Genomic DNA, 21,048 nt, shown 5'->3' with positions numbered 1-21,048 from the left:
AATGAAGAATGATACAAAGTTTGTAAAACTCCTGGTTCCTAATGTACTATGACCAGCCTTTTCTTTCAAAAGGCTGCTTGTCTCGGTGTGGATTACAACTTAACAGAGAAAAACAAAATCTTCCCCCGTGGAGTGCAGTAGTTGGTTGGTTCAGACAGCTGGCCTTTCAGTTAGCAGCTGAGCTGCTTCAATGGCTGTGCCACCACAGCTCCTTCACTGTTGGAGAAGATAGGCTAAAATAAAGTTGGTATCCAAAGAAATAATGTTCACACAGGAATGCAGAACAATAAAAATAAAACCAATTATATAACTACAAGAAAGGCTATAAATATGCCAATTTGAGCCGTAGCTAGTGTAAATAATGTATAGCCTCAATAACCTAATACAAATACAACAAAATCGATATTGCTGAAATCAACATATATTATAAAAATAATCAAATTTTATTACTAACCCTAATAACAGCTATATATTTATTTTGAATTTTACTGCACCATGTTTAATAAAATATCAGAGATTTCTAGTGTGTTATGAGACATTCTATCATTTTAACATTATATCCCTTTCATATCATTTGAAATAATTACCAAATATTTTCAAACTACATTATAGGAATAAATCCATCCATTTGCAGAGCTGAAAGTTCTGTCACATTCTCCTCTCCTTTAAAAATGTTAGCTTTCTTCTTTGATATGTTAGTTCATCAGAAAAAAAAAGTATCTTAGGGGATGAAAGATAGTCCACACACTTGATGTGGGGTTTTCAGGACAACTGTGTCCTTTGCATCAAGAGCAGGCTCTTTCCACTACATACCTGAGCTACGCCAGGTGCCTGCTAGTATCACTTACTATGTTTAGGGATTAAGCTTCCCAGGATCACCAGTTTTGCAACTTCAAACATCATTAAAAATATCTCATTTCCTGTTGAATGTCTTCTAGTGCCTTTAAAGCATTCATCAAGGAGGTAGTTTGATGGCTAGGTTAACTATATTGCCAGTAAGTTTCTTCTAATAGCATAGTAAATCATGAAGCTAACTCTGATGCAACATTGTCTAATGTGTCCAAACCCTGGACCTCCTTGTTAATTGCTCTGTAACCTTGACAAATACTTCCATCTTCTCATTCCTAAAATGCAGGAAATTGTTTCTGTTTTGATTGTGAAGATTAATGGAGATGAATAGTTAAGTGTTCAATAAATGGTAGTTTCTCTTATTGTTCAAATATTGTCACCAGATTTCTACTTACACTATTTATCCAATTTCAAATATTTCCTTTTTTCCTTCCTGCCACAATTCAGCATTCTTTTAACTATCAGAATATTTTGCTTATTTTTATTTTAACCTCCATAATGGTCTAATTATGCCAGTAACTTTGTTAATAAATCATTGTATTTGGGGCTCCTAGTTTTTATAACAATCCGTACACCCACTCTATCAAGCACAATTGTATATATGTTACCATCATCCTTATCAAAAACAATTCTTTTGAGTGTAGATCTTGGTATCAGTTCTTTTTGTCCCCTGCCTCTTCTCCCCACTACCCTTCCAACCTCATGAACGCTTGATATATTATAAAAAATTTTTCATATCTTACACTGTCTGCTGTCTCCCTTCACCCATGTTTCTGTTGTCTATCACCAAGGGTGGAGGTCGGGGTGTCAATCACTGCAATCAGTTTCCCCTTTCTCCCCTTTCCCCCCAACTTTCCCTTACCCTCATGGTATTGCTACTCCCATTACTTTTCCTGAAGTACTTATCTCTCCTGGATTCTGTGTGTTGAGAGGTCTTATCTGTTCCACTGTTCATGTGCCTATATAGCCTGATTTGTAAGAAAGAAATAGGGTCATTATAGTTGGGGAGGGGGCATTAAAAAACTAGAGGAATGTTGTATGTTTCATCGGTGCTACACTGCGCCCTGGCTGGCTCGTCCCTTCCTTGTGACCCTTCTGTGTGATATCCAATTGTCTACAGATGGGCTTTGGATCTCCACTCTGACCCTCCTAGTTCACATCAATGTAATTGTTTGTTTTGAGTCTTCTGATACCTGATACTTGATCCTTTTGATACCTCATGATCAAACAGGCTGGTGTTCGTCTTCCATGTGGGCTTTGTTGCTTCCAAGCTAGATGACTGCTTGTTTATCTTCAAGCCTTTAAGACCGCAAATGTTATAACTCTTAATAGCCAGGCACCATCAGCTTTCCTCACATTTGTTTATGCATTTTGTCTTCCGCAATCATGTCAGGAAGGTGAGCAACACAGAATTCCAGGCTTCTAGAACAAGGTGCACTTGAAGGAGTACTTTAGTAGAGGCCCATTTTCTGTCTGCTACCTTAACACTTAACATAAATATATGTAAATAAACCTATTGTTATATATAAATATATTAACATGTGTGCGTGCCAGTATTTATACTTCTATAAATGTTTTTGCCTCTTAGATCTTTCTTCTATTTCCTTTCACTTTCCTCCTGTCCCGCTATCATGTTTGATTCTCATTCAGCTCTCAGTAAATTCTCTCAGTTACATTGGATTTGATCAAGCCCCACTGGATCAAGCATTCTATGATTTCTTCATCATTGATTTTACATCACTTGTTGTTCCCTTGTCGCTGGGTTTGTTGGCTCTTCACTTCCTTTCTCCCATCTTCCCCTCTCCCATGACCCTGGGAACCTTTGGTCCCTTTGCTTTCTCCTCAGGGTTAATTTTAGCATTATTTAAGAATCAACTCTTACACTTCCTACTGAAAGGAGAATCCCATAGCATTAAGACTTGCAATAAATTATGGGAGTGTTTTCTAAAATTGCATTCAAGCTATCGATTCCCAAGTATGTCTGTACAACAGTAACTTTAAAAGACGTGATTAACTTTTCTGTAACAAAGTGTGTTGCTTCACTCGTCATAAAGTAATTTTACTTGGAAATTTAAATACTGGATTGCCTAGGTACTTAAAAACTTGTAAGCACAGATCCAAGATACAAGAACTGACTCCTATCCACCTAGAGGAAAAAAGGAAGAGGGTCAAGAGTAAGACAGATATGTGGTGTCTGTGATTGTTTTCATGAACAATTGTCACCTTTGTCATGAGATCAGAGGAGCTGGAAGTGCCTGACTATCATTGTGAAACATTTTGATCAGGATTCCATAGAATATAATTGGACATTCTTCCTGGATACTGAACTTTATGGAGCCATGTAAATTGGAAGAACTCTTGAAGCTATGACACTGAAATAACATTTATCTCTTAAACTAAAAATATTCCTTGAAGCCTCCCTAAAGCAAAACGGAAGCTTACACTAGTAAACAATGTCTTCCTTGAACATGCAGTTCTTTTAAGAAATATATATGTATGTGTGTGTGTGTGTGTGTGTGTGTATATATATATATATATATATATATATATATATATATATATATATACACACAAACTGACAACACTAGCTCAAAAGATTAGATAGGAACTTTAATGGGTACTGAATGAATGTTAATGTGGAACAGCTCAGAAAAGGAGAATGAACCAGATTACACAACTCTCACTATGCAATCAATGTCACTAAATTGTATACGTAGTCACTGTTAAACTGATGTATATTTTTGCTGTGCATATTCTTAACTAACAACAAATAAAATGCTAATATGTCAACTTTTTAAAAGTATAAGTTAATAACATATTTTCATTTATCGTGGGCATATTACCAAATCTCTCTGAGTTTCACTTTCCTTTTTGTGTGAAGAGGGTCTATATGACTAGATCCTAGGACTGTGTCCAAGGATGATTAAAGATATTAAGTTCCGTAATGTGTACAGGTACTTCAATTATAGCAGGTGCTCAGCAAACATCAATTCTCTTTCCTGCTTCTGTTCACAATCCAACTATTACTATTATGTTTTTATCTTTTCTGATTCCCTATTTCTTCAGCTACCCCTTGTGTGGCAAATGTGTCTTAAAACAAAATTACTGTAGTGTTGGGAAAGACTCTTAACCCTGTTGCTCCCAGGTTGCCCGTGAAGTTCAGTCCTAAAGCTCCACTTCCTTTCCCATCTTTTGTTGCACAATTTCTGTCAAGCGGGAGACATTAGAAGTGATGGATTTTAAATTCTCCCTCATAGGAACCTGAGCTATGTGCTGTATACCCATCATTCATGAGCAATTGGTACTCAGAGTCTCAATGATGAAATAAGTACCTGGGAATCTGCTATTAGACAATTTCTGTTAATATGAAAAGAAAAGTGGGATATGCAAGGGAATTTAAAAACATATGAAGTGGTCTCTGGATGCAACTAAAAATAAAATTGTGTATTATTCCATCAAAGTGTTTTAAAGTATGGCTTGTTATAATGGACCTAGTTTCATCGTATTAGTTTCAGCTTAGTGACAAATGACTGGATGCAGCAATGCTTCAAAATCCATAAAATATAACAAATTATTATCGGTGCAGTTATTTTATAGAAAATAAGTAACTAATTGTGCATTTTAAAAACTTGATAAATATGTATAGCTTCTTTCACCTTGTAAAGAAATGAAGGTTCTTTGTGTCAGGAATTCACCACACACTACGTTAACTGTTTCAGCAAACTGATGAAGCTCTGGAAGACCTTACTAGTGTATGCCAAGACTTCTTGGAGAATTGTGCTCCAACAGAATGTAGAAATTAACAAACAACATCATTAATATCATATGCAAGTAAATTTTTACTGAAGATAATTTTAAAATGGATGCAAGAGTACATCTACTAGGAGCTGCCAGAAGCTCAAGCCAAATTTAGAATGGGACAGGGAATGTGACAGATTCCAAAAGAATGTTGACTAAAAGCAGAGAGTACTAGAAAGAGGTTTGCTTCTGTTTAGTGAGACACACAAAGACATTTACCTGTGTGGGTCATAATAACAAACTCTGGTGAGCATTGCTAAGAGGAGGGAACTCTGGAGCACTTAATCATATTTATTTGGAGCCTGCTTGTTTGTTTTTCTTAAACAACTAAATGTGTAACTCTTATATCACAGAAATGATCATTTGAGGCATTTATCCCATAGAAATGAAAACGTATGTGCACACTAACATCTTTAGACATAGCTTATAGTAGAAACTAGAATCAGTCCCGATATCCACTGCAGCGTGAATGATTAAAGGAACTGAAGTCCATCCTATTCGGATAACACTACTGCCATCGTTATCTGATGCTGCTATGAAGAAATACCAGGAGTAGCTATGGGCAATCATGCCACGAGCATGCCTGACTTCCTGCAGCCACACAAAAGAGGAGAATCAAACCCCACACCAGTTCAAAGGCGCTTCTCACAAACTCAACCCAACTCACCGCATGGAGTCAATGTTGACTCGGACTCTTAGGAACCCGTGGGTTTCTGATACTGCAACTCTCTGTTGTTCAATAGTAATTTCACTGACATAGCTTACATATTCTAATACATTCATTCACATACAGTTCTGTTGTTCAATCCCATCAGGTGGGGTTATACAATCATCAATGCTATCAACTCTCCCTCCCCCTCACTTCCTGTTCCCTTGGGGATCCATTACTTTTGCCACTGTCTCTGAGGTATCATCCGTCTCGACTATTATGTACCAAAATCTTAAGCATACAAATAAACATACAAAAATATAACACAATTAATGAGTTGTAACACATAAAGACCTTACTATTAAGGAAAGGACATCTTCAAGAACTAGAGGTTATGGGGTTCATCAGGGATATACCACACCCAGGAGTTATAATCTGTTCCACGTGGCCTTTCTGAGAGGAACTGACTCATTATCTTGCAGGTAGAGATGTTGGGTCTCCCCTACATCCGTGTCTCTTCACAATGATTTTGGTTGCTTGTTTTTGAACTCCTGATACCTCTTCCCATTGACATCGCATGATCTCACAGACTGGCTGCTTTCATGGGGGCTTAGTTGCTTCCCTGCTAGATGGCTGCTTGTTTAACCTCAAGCCTTTAACTCCAGATGCTATATCTTTTGATAGCCAGCCACCATCAGCTTTCTTCACATTTGCTTATGCACCCACTTTGTCTTCAGCCATCTAGTCAGGAAGGTGAGTATCATAAAATGCCACATTATTAGAACAAACTGATCTTAAACTGAGGCAATATTTAAGTAGAAGCCCAGAGTCCATCTGCTTCCTTGCTATATATGTTTAAATATTCATATATAGACAAATACACCTATATATTTTCTTTTGCTTTCTCTTCCCCCCCTACTCCACTATTATGCTTAATCATTGTTCACCTCTCAATAATTCCTCTCAGATACAATTCATTTGCTCAAACATGACCAGAAAAGCTACACACTCCTTGCTGTCAAGTTTAGAACACACACTTTTCCCTAGTATCAATCATTGTAGGCTCCCTGCTCACCTCCCTCCCCCTACCTCCTTTCCCATGTCACCCAGGAACCATTGGTCCAGTCGCTGTTTCTGTATGATTGCCTATCATGTACATCTTGTATAGATAAACACATACATATAGCCACAATTCTAACTGGGATCATGACATAGAACGAATACCTCTATGTTAAGCAGAGACAAGGACATATGGTAAACCAGCAGTCCAGTGCCCATTTCTTTCAGGGTCACCTAATCTGGGTCCCACTTACCTACCACCTCATGCACCCTTGTAGTTTTCAGCAATCAACCCTGGAAAGGGAGCATCTTATAAGTTCATGTTGCCATTCTTGAAGAGACTGCAACTGTTTAAGGAAGTAGAAAGACTAGTCTTTCTCCCTCAGAGCTGCTGGTGGTTGTGAACTACCAACCATGAGGATACACAACCCATCACCTAACCTTTGTACCACTCTTCCCTCCAATTTTATCCTATTGTGCCATGAAATGCCCCTCCTATAGCACTGGTCCAGCACATGATTCTAATGGCCATAGAACTCATGGACACTGCTCACAATTACGGGGGATTATTAGGGAAGCCAATCTTCTGAAATCCACTGTCATAGAATCGTGGTTACAGTGGAGGGGTAGCAAAAAAGGAGAAGGCCCTTGACAAGATGGATTGACGCAGTGGCTGTAACAATGGGCTCACACATAAGAACAATTGTGAGGAAGGTGCCGGACCAGGAGGTGTTTCCTTCTGTTGTGTATAGAGATCCTATGAGTCTGCATCCGCTCAATGCTACCTAACATCAACAACAACAATGGTTTACAAGATAGCACATGGTTCTCTGATCTGAAACACCTCTACTCAGTTGTATTTGCAGGCAAATCTCTCTCTCTTGTCCTCAGTCTCAACCAGATGGCCTCTTGGTCCCTTCCCTGCTGGGGAAAGTATTAGAGTGTTCCTTTCGCACAGATAAATGCCCAAAGGATCTCCCCATTCTGCAAGTCAGCCTACCTGAAGCCACTTAGCTTGCCTCATCATGGGCCAGGAATTCCACTGCTGTTTCTCACGCCCCTGCTATTCTTTTCTTGGGTCTCAAAGTCTCCGCACTCCTCCTGTGCCACCTCCCTCTCCACACAGGTGTACTCTCCTGCTCCTGCTGCTTCTTTGTTGCTGGTTGTGGTGTTAGATTTCCAGAATGGGTTATACCTTGTTCCTTTGCCTCACATGCTGAAAGAATTCACGCGGATACCTTTTGTAATCCAAGTCAGTTCTCCTGAAGGATAGGGAAAGCTTCAGGCTTGACCGTCCCCCAAAGCATACACGCTGTGTCTGGAAAGTGTGCCAGGCTACGTGGAAACCACACTGGGTTTCAGAGTTGGGCATGAAACAGCATGTGGAAAAGAACACCCACACGTGAGGAACTGGGGAGTCCGTGGAGGCCAAGGGGCCAAGAGTTCAAGCACAAGTGGGCCCCCAAGTCAGCCTAGAGCGGGCCCTAAGGGGGCACACAGGTGCTGTGTGCACCGCATGCTAGAGGCCTGCCTTACACATGCCCCTGAGGGAGGGCAGAGAAAAAAGAGACCGGCAGCAGCCCAAGAGGGCATGCAGGGCTGTGCTGCCTACCTTTATTCTCGCCTGCCTGCTGTGGGGAGACGTGCTTGAAGGTACTGATTGACCTCATAGTCTGAGTTTAGGTCCTCCTGGGTGATGTCATGGCCTGTCAGTGGTTCTCAACCTTCCTAATGCTGCGATCCTTTAATACAGTTCCTCATGTTGTGGTGAATCCCGAACCATAACATTATTTCTGTTACTACTTCATAACTGTGACTTTGCTGTTATGAATCGGGCAACCCCTGTGAAAGGGTCATTTGACCCCCAAAGGGGTCGCGACCCACGGCTGAGAACCACTGTCCTAGGTGGTGGCTAGTTTTAGGCTTCACCTGTCTTTTTTGGCGCATGCTCAGTTTGAGGCTTCCCCTAGGTATCCATGAGCTGCCTGATTTCTTTCCAACCCCTCTATGTGGGCCTTTCCAGGCAGTGGAGAGACAACTTCGCTTATCCCTACATCTGGCTACATAATATTGGGATTCTTTGCTAATTTTGTGATGGCTTTATACCCAGTGGAGTGACACAACTAACCAGTCTCCGAGTGGTGTAGTGGTCCCATATTGGGTTGTGACCACATAGTCAACAGTTCAAAACCACCAACAGCTCCACAGGAGAAAGACTGGGCTTTCTACTCCCATAAACAGTTGCAGTCTCAGAAGCCCACAGGGGGTCGCTATGAGGCTGCATCAACTCCATGGCAGCAAATTTGGATTCTATTTATCCAGTAAGTAATGAGGTTTATGAAGCCTATGGATACCAGAGTAAGTGCACTTCATTGCAAGATGGATTTAGCCTAAACATTCATTTTATCACAATTCAGGAGGCTGGAAGCCTGAATTCAATGTTCTAATCGTATGAGGGAGGCTTTCTCTGATTGTTTCCTGGTTCCTCAGAAATTGTCCTGGGGTTTGACTGACTGTCATCCCCATCGCAGTTGTAAACCCACCCTGTGTATACTTCGTAAGAGAATGACTCAGAAAACAAACCTACAAGGACTCTGTATCACTGACAAAATGCAAAGAGTACTTTCCTAAATGGGACTCTAACCCCGGGCATACAGGTTAAGATTTACAATACAGATTTATAGGGTACAGAACTCAATCCCTAACAACTACTCAGCAATGAAAATAAGAAAATTACAGGTAGTCCCTGGCAAGGTTTCTCCCCACTAATGACAATTCCTACTTGCCCTTTACGGATGACTTCAAAACAACTCAAATCCTCTGCCATGGCCTAATAAGTGAAACAGAAACATACCTAAATTTTTATAATTTGAGTGATTCCTGATGTTATCCAGGATCAGAAAATTACAGGTGGAAGCCCTGGAATGGGAGACTTGGAAGAGACGTAATGAGCCCTATCAGGAGTCTGATGTCTGAGACCCGATTATTGCCAGGACTGTGGAGAGTCACTTTTACGTCAGAGAGGCATGGTTAACATTTTTCTTTGAGTGATGGAGCACTGCTTCAGCTAGAAATTCATTTCATATTCATGTGAATTTGCCCTCCCTCCCTACTTGCCACAAACCCTTCACTACCACCATCACTTGCTGCAGATGCAGTATTTCAACTATTTTGGAGGCTTACAGCCTTTTCTTGTACCAGGAAAGCTAACTGAAAAGTGTATACATGCTTTCCACTGACTTGCACAGTTTTAATGACACAGTTAAGTATGGATTTCATTGATAACTCAAGGAGAATAGGGGCTGCCGGTATGGGTACACAAAACAACCTGGATGATGAGAAAGTCATGTTGGTGCTGTGAGGAAGGGGGAGATCCCAAAAGGTTATTGTATGTCAATCCCATTGATATCAATCTCATTGATTGGTTGTCTGTGATAGGACAAAAATTAAAATGGTTGCAGTGGTTGTGTGTAACTAGGAAGGAATGAGGAGGGTAATCGGACAGCCATCAAAGTCAACATTAGAAATCTGTGGCAGTTACATAATCTACTGTCAATTTGAGGAAGGGGTGGAGTCTAGCCTGTCATTCAGATCATAGCCAATGAAGCCTCTGTGTGGGCATGGCCTTCACCTGAGGAATCTGAGATCTCCTATCTTCTTGCCTGGAGGTGGGACACACTCTCTCCCTGTGAGACATTACAGCAGACAAGCTACATGGAGCTAAGCTGATGGAGCCAGAGCCCTAGAGCTGGAGGAGCCATGTGCAGAATCACACTAGTGGTGAGATGCTTTCACTGCCACTGGATCCACAAGACTTTCTACCCACTGGCCTGTGATCTTCCTGCATTTGCATCATTGCATGTGTTGTGTGAGTCCAAAGTGGAATCTATAGATTGGTATTGGACATATGGGCTAATATTGAGTTTATGGACTTGATCTGGACTGAGCTGGGATGTTTTCTCAATATACAATTGCTCTTGAATATAAAGCTCTTTCATATAAACATATCAATGTGTTCCTCTAGTCCTCCTGGACTAACACAAGTTCCTTGAAAGAATGGAAATAGCTTGTATTTTGACTGTGCCCATGTTAGTGCCCGAGTTTTGAATTTGTATGAGTACCATTGTTCTATATCATTCTCATAAAATGACCCTGTGCTTGTTGTCCAGGGTTGCTCTAACACAAGTACCACGAGAGAATGGCTTTCTTCAAAAAGATGACTGAAAGTAGAGGATCAGTAAGAGAGACGGTGCAGAGTTGCTGAGGGAACATAACATTATGGAAACATTTATTTTATTTTCTATATGATGTCCATCTTCGTATTATGTGGGTCTCCCTGTCTCGCCACCTTTGATACCTTTCAACTTACCAGAGTTAGGTGAAGGATTTCAATCAAAGGGTCAGGGGTGGAGTAAGAAAAATTTCCACTCAGGACAGGGAAAAATATCCAATTACACTGTTTTAACAAAAATCTTTTTGCTAGAACCAAGTTATTAAGAAGAAACAATACAAGAATTTTAGTATTGTAAGCTATGAAACCCCATGCCAACATCTTTGCTCTTCATGTGGAGACTGAGATCATTAGAAGCAAAGAGACTGCTCCAAGTCCTTACAGAAAAACCAACACTAAAAATAAAAAGCAAGTTGCCCTCTTAGATAGTTCTTTAAAAAGAAAAAGATATTGTTTACTAAATAGGCTAGATCATTGTTTGGTTTAAAAATAATGATCCAGAGGCTATTTAAACTTTAAAAATTATTTTAAGGCACCAGTTTTACAGGCTCTACCAGTCTTTATGCTTCTAGAAAGGCTAGAGTCCATACAAATGTGAAATTCTGTTTTATATTTTTCCCCTGCTTTTGACCAAGTTCCTTCAATAGAAACTTTGATCAAAGTATTTAATCATTATAGCTGATCACATTTACCACTTCTGGTCTCATGATCTCAGGTATTCCAGGAGGCAATTAGCCATGCACTGCATTTTCTCCTCCTATTCCAGACTCTTCTTCCTTTTTATTCCAGACTAATAGGCAACACCAATTGGTGAGCCTTGGGTCAAGAGCCCTGGTGGGTACTGGGTAATGCATTGGACTACTAACCCTAATCAGTAGTTCAAACCACCAGCTGTTCCATGTGAGAAAAATGAGGTGTTCTGTTCCAGTTAAGATTTAAGGGAAACTTATGGAAACCCTCAGGGACAGTTCTGCTGTGTTCTCTATAGCACCGCTATGCATCAGAATAGACTCAACGGCAGGGAAGTGCTTGCTTTGTGCCTTTTGGGGTTTCTTGCTAGGTTTTAAGAACTGAGGAACAGCACAATGGGCTAGGAGGAAGAAAGAAGGCCAAAACATGACAATTGGCCAATTACTTGAGCCACCCTAGAAACCAGTCAAATTGACAACAGGAGCTTGAAAAATGAGACAGGAAGCTTAGGAGGCAGTGAATTAAGTTAATGGTGAACAAACTATTTGGAAAAATGTCAGAATGGTTGCCCACCTTGAAGACTGTGAGCAATGTCCTTGAATTGTACGTGTAGAAAGTGCTGAATTGGTTAATGTTCTACTTACTGGGACTATTCCCAACCACAGAAAATGAGTCAAATTATTTTAAAAAATGCATATATTTTTACAATTTTTAAAAAGGAAGGAAGTCCTTGTAGTTAGTTTTGCATTCCTGAGGAGCAATGAACAAAGCTACTGGAGAGATGCAGGAAGAACCTTCTGCCATGGCAAGAACCAGACAGCAGTACGGCAGAATCAATATTGTGCTAGGGAGGAGAGCAGGGAGCTGTATTTTGAAGTAAAGATATTGAATACATGTCAGAGGCTCTCTGTTGCTTTGTTAATTTGTAGTAAAAGATAACACAAATTGGGAAGCCTCCTCGTTTCAGATATTAACTAAAATTAATTAACTCCTCTGACTAGCTCATAAACAATGACCTACATGTAAGCAATTGATTTAAGAACTCGAAGAGAGGGCCATAAATGCTGATGGTGTGAGTTTCAGGCAAGAAGATGTGAACATCTGCCAGCAAATTTAGGTCTGTGTTAGTCTGGGTCGACTAGGGAAACAAATTCATAGACACTTAAACATGTATAAGAAAGACATTTACATACAAGAGCAATTGAATATTGACAAAAATGTCCCAGCCCAGTCCAGATCAAGTCCATAAGTCCAATATTAGCCATATGTCTGATACTAATCTGAAAATTCCTCTTCAGACTCATGCAACTCATGCTATGATGAAAATGAAGGAAGATCACAGGCCAGTGGGTAGAAATTCTTGTGGATTAAGCAGCGGTATAAATATCTCAGTGCTGGCAGGGTCTCCACGTGGTTCCTCTAGTTCAGGACACTAGCATAGCTCTGTGTGTCTTGTCAGCCACAATGTCTCCAAGGGAGTGAGCCTGAACCTTGTCTCCAGTGGTTATTTATCTCCTTAGGGCCTTCAAATGAGGCCATCAAGCTGCGACCTGGTTGACAGGTTAAACTCCTCCCCATTCACTCTTAATCCTCTCAAATTGACAATAGATTATATAACTAGCACAAGGTCCTAGCTTCCTGTTTGTCTACAAAGGAACCTTAGATGAGTCACTTAGAATTGAGGCAGATGAATAAAATTAATAAATATGTACAGCCTTTATTTGTACTTTGGCAAATATGTATCCACTAAACAGCTATTTATTACCTATTAAATTAGATGCTTTATCTTTTGATATCTCTTCTTTTTCATCCATATTTTTCAAAGCTTATATACGCATCATACAGTGAATTTAAATACCAGGAGATTGATAACCAAGGTCCCTATACTAAAATAATATCATTTCTTCCCTAAAAATACAAGAGATGCTATTTTATTGAACCGATATAACTTTATTGAGATTCTCTCCTTAAGGATTTTTAAAATAGTGAGAATGTATCCTAGGGATTCCATTTATTATATTGGGTTTTCATGAAGATGAATGAACAATTAGAAGCTTTACAAATATTTTAACACAGTCACTGAAACCAATAGAACTTAAAATGTCGGAAGTTTTGCTAATGTCATCACTGTCATGGGCACCACCACCTTCATTAATCATATCTCTTGTTCTTCTCCCCGCACCCCCCGGACACATAGGAAGCGCTTCACATGACGACAGCTTTCCTGAGAACAGATCTACTTTCAATCTACACTGTTTCTGAGCAAACATTCCTTAAGACTAAGCAAACAGACTCCTTCCTCCCAACTGGAGTGATGTAACCCCCAACCTCCCGAATGTTCTCTGTATGCTCTGCGTTTCGGTTCTGGGGCAGGGTCGGTTGTTTATGGAGCGAACAATAAAATCAACCACTTGAAAGCAACTCCCACGAAGATTTCATCTTGGAAAACCACAGGGAAGGTCTACGCAGTCATACAGGGTCACTGTGCATCGGAATGGACTCATTGGCACTGAGTTTGGTTTGCCTTTGGATCTTTCCATGGTTTCGTTTTAGAGTAGGAACCAAGTGTCAGATTCATGCTGTGACTGAAATGTACCTCGGTCCTTTGCTTCTCATGAGGAAAAATTCACACTGAAGCCTGGTTTGTGATCTGTCAGGAGCGGTGTGATCAATAATTACTTAACGCTCTTCGGCATTTTTGAATGCTTGGATTATTCACTGCAAACACACATCAAACAATCTAACAATCCTAATTTAAACTCAAACTATATATCATTTCAAACAAATATCAGGGATAGAGACAACACACTACATTATTATTTCAGCATCATAGTCCCGTTAAGCATTGCCTTCATCGGTGGACTCACCCTGGGGAGACTTGGCGAGAGCCGGAGTTGATGTCTCCTTGGTTCCTAGCTCTCTGAAATGTCAGTGTCCCTACCCGGGTTTATGTTGGCAGTTCAGCTGGCTCCTTGATGTCATTCTGGTCTTATCGGGGTTCTCCAGACTTTCTGGGGTATCTCTTCAGACCATCTGTTGACTCTTGCCAGTGACTCAACTTTTCAGCTGGGCCTAAATGTCACACTTTATTTCTTCTTCAAAATAGAGTTTCTTGTGTTTGCTTCTTGTAAGGTAGTTCAACATCTTTCCAGGAAGTTCTATACTGCTCTCATCATGATCCAAGAGAGTTTATACAGTATAGAAACAGCACATATGTGCGGAGGGCAGCCAGGTCACGCTGCCCTGCGTGTCAGAGCTGCTGGAGAGAGCCAGAGAGAAAACTTCTGGCTTTTCCAGCCGTGGTCTGTGGCACTGGTTAACCCCATTGGCTGAATTAACCCCACCTAGCCTGGATGGGGTGCCACCACATGTACTGGCTTCCTGTCTCAATGTGCGCATGCCCTCCTGCCTTAAACAGCTTCCCACTTCCTGTGATGGGGGAGGGAGGCATTGGTATGTAGAGGGACAACCCCTAGTTCTGTCTCTAGCTCCCCAACAAAACAACGGATCATGATCCTATCTATGATTTGCAAGCGTAGAGTCTCCTCTTGGATCTCAGGCACGTGAGTGGTTTGCTGGTCCCCCATAGAATGAACGTTGTCTTAGAGCTGCAGTCCTGAGCATGCCAGTTGTCAAAGGACGATGGATGGCCGTGACCAGGCAAAATCCACTCGTAGGGTACCCACGCATGTTAGTGGTTGGAGACCACCGGTAAGCAGCTCCTCAGGAGAGAGACTGAGCTTTTTCTACACAGGTAAACAGTTCCAGTCTCAGAAATCCACAGGGGGTATGACTCAGCATTGACTGTGGCAGTGAACAAGAACAAGGATCAAGCCTCCAGGGAGTACTTCCTGATCCTTAACCAACCCCGAAGTAGTTGATCTTGCCCTCAGGCACAGTGCATTTGAAAGTAATTTATCCCCACCCCTCACCAGCCAGGGAAGAGTATAGTATAGTGGGTCACATAATCCTGAGGTAAACCCTATCAGTCTCACCAGACTGCTTTGGTCAGAAGGCCCAGGACTAACCATGTAAACCTTCTAACAAAGGTAATATATGCGACGTAATCATGGGACTGTTCCTGCTCCCACCAATCAAGAATTTGGAACCATTTCCTCTGTGTCCCATGCCTTAGTCAAGCGGTTGTGTGGCTATTATTCTTGGTCCCCCTCATCCAGATGTCATGCCTGTCTTTGTACTGTCTTATTCCCTTAGAGGACTGTATTCTCCTTAAATTATAATTGAGATGGGGTCTCTTTTCTACCCTAAAACAATGTGGATCTTTGAACCCGAGCATTGTTTGTTGTCTCTATTCTGTCTGCTCCTGCTGCATTGGCCATTTCATTGATATTCCACAATGCTTGCTTTATTGATGGAGGAATGCAGGCATGCTATGATGTCTCCTTTATAAATATTACCTGCTGCCCACTCATCTTTGACTCATGGTGGCTCAAGATGACTCATGGTGACTGTGCTACTACATAGAGTTTTCAGACGATGAATTTTTTAAAATGAACCATTGCTAAAGTTTTAGTCCAAAGTGCCTTTGGATGGATTTGAACCTCCAACTCTTGGATTTATATAACTCAGGGAGGTCTTCTTAAATAGCTGCTCCTCTGCCTACTCAACTCAGTGATGCTCTAGGGAAGAGTAGAATTGCTTGACAGAGTTTGTAAAAGAAAAGAAAACCCTCAAACCACACTGATTGTCATGGAGTGAATTCAGAACTCATAGACACCCTTTAGGAAAGAGTAGAAGTTCCCCCTTTGGATATGCAGAACTTGAAATCTTTACACATGGAGACAGTCTCATCTTTCTTATTCTGAGTGTCCAGTAGGTTCCAACTGCTGTCTTTACCATTAGCAGTTCAATGCCCTAGCCCATTATGCCACCAGCAGATGACCACATCTTTGTGGATCAACCTAACACAACCTGCTGTGCCCAATACAACTTTCCTACAAGAAAGACAAGGCGAAGTAACTTTCTATACTTAAAGTGTCAGATCACTCTGTGTCTCTCCTTTACACAGCTTCTGGAAAGTAATATCCTGGGTATTTTTTAATTGATAATATTTGTTTTCAAACCTCCCTTCTGTCCACCCCCCCCCCACACACACACAAACACACACACACTCAAAGAGGGTTTGGGTTACACTTTCCTATGACTTTGTTGTGGAAACAACAAAACACCACCTTTGGGGTTGGTCTGAGATTTAGCCTAGAATCCTTGCTCAACTTTTGATTGTGAAATTCTGCCTTTGACTCTGAACTTGCTTTGTCTGATTTCCTCCCAGCTTTTTAAATTAAAGTGCTGGTCCCTGAGGTTGTATCTCTTGCCTGGAGCTGTCATCCTGTCCAAAGATAACAACACTGTATTTACCATAACAAAAAAGAGACAATAACATGAGCATGGGAGAATGTTTGACTATTATTGATAGTGTCTTTTCCTTATAAAATAATAAACTGTTTAACTGATAGATTGTGCCGGAGATCTGAGACTTTATAAATCTGTGTCTGCATGTAGGCTTTTAGTTTGTTGCACTCTGGCTTCCCAAACAAAGGTGCGCTTCAATCAAAACAAAATGATTAACTCACAGTTAAAAGGGAAGTTCCATATTAACCTAAAAAGTTTGCATATGATTGGTTCTATATTTTTTTTTAAGAGAAAGAGCTCCAGGGAAGAAGAGGTGGCAGTAAAAGAGATTGCAAAATAGATATTTTATTTGATGAGTTCTGTGTTATCAACTCTAATATATTTAATTAAAGGGCATATATTATGAACTATAAAAACATATAGAAACTAATTGCAATTGTAGACTCTCAGGGAGCAAAATAGAAAGAAAAATTACACAAATACCTATTTTTAGAAAATAAAATGCTACCAATTACATTTCTTTTTTTTAATTTGGTACAGAAATGTGCTAGGTATATTTAGAAGGATTTTAATTGCAAACGAAGTATCAAATATATTTTACAAGTAGTCATGTGATTTTTGCAAGCTTCTTTTGTTTTATTTCACATTTCAAATGTTTCTAAATGCATAACAAGCCACATTGCCAAATGACAAGCTTAGAGACTGGAGCTGTGCTCTGTATAATGTATTAGAATGATAATGTCTAAGAATATATATTACAATTGAGATAATAAAAGCATTGGGATATACTATTAATAGGCTTGATTATGGAGAACGAGCATTCACAAATAATTGGAAGGATATTATTGTAGCTTCTCTGAAGCAAAGAAATGATTATGAAAGAAGACTGACATTTGCCTCTGAAATGACACTCATTCCTGCTTTCATGTCATCACTGTAACCAAGGTCACAGCACTGGGCGGCTAAGTTTGATACTAGTCAGTGTACTGGGTACTTAGGATTTAGGATGATGGTTTAATTAATCAACCAAGTCAAGTCTTTTTTGAGAGTGAAAAGGTTCATTATTGATAACAGTATTAATAATTATGCAAAGACAAAGACAAAAATCTGGAAATTCCAGGCATGGAATAAACGGTCCCACTAGGCTTTTGTGATAGCTAGCAGAAATTAAATATAGCTCCAAAATTAGCAATAAATTAGCATTCACACAAAATAAAAGCCACTGCCACTAAGATGATTTGGGTTTCCTACATTATAAATCATTATGGAAGCAGACAGCCTCCTCTTTCTCCCACAGAGCAGCTGTTACACTAGAACTACTTGCCTGGCAGTACCTCCAGGGCAAAAGTTAGTGATCCTCCTCAAACCTATTTAATAAGCAGATGTCTGCTTATTTTCCCTCAGCATCTAATGTAAGGCGAAAACACTCAGACATCATTGGTTGAAGTAGGACTTAGAAAATAATTGTGCATAATAAAATGATATCCTAAACAATACCAGGAAGGGTTAGTGGGGTGTGTGTGTGCGTGCGCGCGCTGGACAGAAAGAGAGAGATTCTGATATCCAACTTGAGGAAGAATCAAAGTACATTATTTTTTCAACCCTCATTCTTTAGTACATTAAGAATTATCTAACTCATAGTTGTACTTTTTATTACTAAAAACGGCTCCAGGCTTAAAGATGTTAGACTTTGTAGCAGACCAGGTAAGACCTGGTATTAAATAGTTTAGGCACCAAGTCTATCACAACAACCATCATCTCCAACACTCAGGACAGGTGCCAATGTTCTGCTATGCTTATACTGTGGTGCCATCTGCAGTAGCAGGACAGGTCAACCAAAGTATGGCTGTTATAATCTGTCAATGTGAGGGAGGGATGGAGTCTGGCCAGTCAATCAGATTGCAGCTGGATGAGCTCATTTGGAGGTGCATTAGAGATAAATAACTCACTGGAGGTGGGACACAACTCTCTGAACGACATTCCTACTGACAAGCCACATGGAGCTATCCTACTCGCAACCAGAGCCTTGGAGTGGGAGGAGCCACGTGGAGACCCCTGCCAGCACCCAGTTGCTTCCATCGCCTCTGAATCTACAAGACGTTCTACCCACTGGCTGTGATCTTCCTGCATTCAGCATCATTGCATGTGCTGCGTGAGTCTGAAGAGGACTTTATAAACTGCTATCAGATATGTGGGCTAATATTGAACTTATGGACTTGATCTAGACTAGGCTGAAACGTTTTCTCAATACACAATTCCTGTTTGATATCAAGTTCTCTCTTACACACATATGAGTGTCTATGGATTTGTTTTTCTAGTCAACTCAGACTAACACATAAGGGAAATTCTGTGTCCTTCAGAACTTCTCATTTCCTGAAACAGTCATGTTGGCAGTATCACCCCATGCTGGTTAAGACTGACCCAACACATAGCGACCCAGTATGGCGGACTAGCACAGTCCAATAGGCTTTCCATCTCATCCTCCCAGTGGAGCAGCTGCTGGACACGAACTGCTGACTTTTCTGTTCGTGGGTGAGTGTCGAAACATTTTGCAACCAGGTATCATACTAAATAGTGTTTACATGATTTTATTTATTTTTAATTTTTAGTGTTGCTCTCTCTCTCTCTCTCTCTCTCTCTCTCTCTTTCTCTCTCTCTCTCTCTATATATATATATCCATGGACAAGTTCGAGTTTTTTTCTCATGTACATTTATTTATTTTAATAGCTTCATTGGCACATGATTCACATATCATATAATTCAATAGTTCAATCATATCAAGAAGAGATCTATAATCATCACCACAATCAATGTTAGGACATTTTCTTCTTCCTTGTATTCATTGGTATTAGTTCCTCTCATTCTCCAACCTCTCCTGCCATACCCCAAGAGAGCACTAATTTTTTAGACTCTCTATAGGTTTACCCATAATGGATTTCATAAACTAAAAAAACCTAAAAAACGAACTTATGTAAATTTTGTAAATTACGTAAAATAGAGAAAAATGTTAATATAAAATAAAGTAGAAAATATTTAATCTAGAACAAGTTCAAAATAGGTCAAAAGGGAAATCAAATGATAAATTGTTAAATTTTAACCTAACTGCATCTTGGATAATCTACTTCCAATGCTCTCTGCATGATGGTAAAGCTATTTATACCCCTGGCTTATGCTCAGAGAACATTGCCTTATTAATGGAACTTATAACCAAGCCTGAAAAGTCACCCTGTCTTCTCCCTCACTTTGTCCTCTACTTGTCTGTCTGTCTGTCTCAGAAAGACTGATGCAAAGACAAAAGTAGATACCCAAGGACCACAGGTCTACAGACACTAAAACATGCGAGAATTTCTTCCCAACCCCAAAGAAAAAGAAAGCCTTCTCTTAGTGCTAATGTTCTGAATTTAAACTTCTAGCCTACTAAACTACGATAGAATGGATGTCTGTTTGTGAAATAGCAGCATTAGGTAACCATTGACCATCACTAACCCTTATATCGTGTATTTCAAACTCTTTCATTATAAACTAGCCTATTTTCCTAAAACTAGAGCCATTAAAAGTGAGATTTAGGAACTTTAACTGGGCATTAACTATGAGTAATTGATGTTAACCAAATTTATATTATATTTTTATTACTGAGATGGCTTTAATATGCTTGAACTTTTTGTTTTCAAATAACCAACATTTTCAGACATAAATACATCTTTTGCTTCATTCTACACAATGAAAGACATGGCACTTTCCTTAGATCATAATTTCAATGTCAATCTTTACCACATTAATATCGTAGCCCTGGGGTTTTACTCTATTTAAGACCAGATTCAAAATATAATAAAAATAGCTATGAAATCAGAAACCTTTTAGTAATTCTACTGGATCACGGCAGGACCACTTGAAAAGTCATTCAATAAAGAAAAGAAATAAAATGTACAACAGAAGACTGCGCAGAATGAAGCTGAAATGTCTGAAAATATTGCTTCATATCACTTCATCTTTAACCATTTCATGACATTTCAATTAAAATATATATTTGAATTTCTATGACACAGAATATTGCAAGTAACATTCAAGCTATGCTTTGTAATTCTGAGCAAGTAGCTAGTGTTGATTCATAGACATAACCAAGAACAGACATCCTACCAAAGTGTAGCCAGTGTGATGTTCTCTTTGTGCCATAAATCTGATGGCTGGAACATGGCTCACCCCACTTTGAATCTTGTGATTTGGAGATAATCTTGCTTCCTGTCTATATTTTATCACCCAAAGTGGCACAGTGGCATATACATCAAGACAGTCCTGTGTCCAGCATTTATCCTGTCATTTTTGAGCTAGCATTCATGTTGAAAGCAATAAGGAGTGGGCACATACTCAATCCCTGCTGCGTTTTCAGGCAGAGTCTAAA

This window comes from Tenrec ecaudatus, chromosome 18 (genome assembly GCF_050624435.1).
Source record: "Tenrec ecaudatus isolate mTenEca1 chromosome 18, mTenEca1.hap1, whole genome shotgun sequence".
Taxonomy (NCBI): domain Eukaryota; kingdom Metazoa; phylum Chordata; class Mammalia; order Afrosoricida; family Tenrecidae; genus Tenrec; species Tenrec ecaudatus.
The sequence above is the reverse complement of the archived record's forward strand: the minus strand, read 5'-3'. Positions refer to the sequence as shown.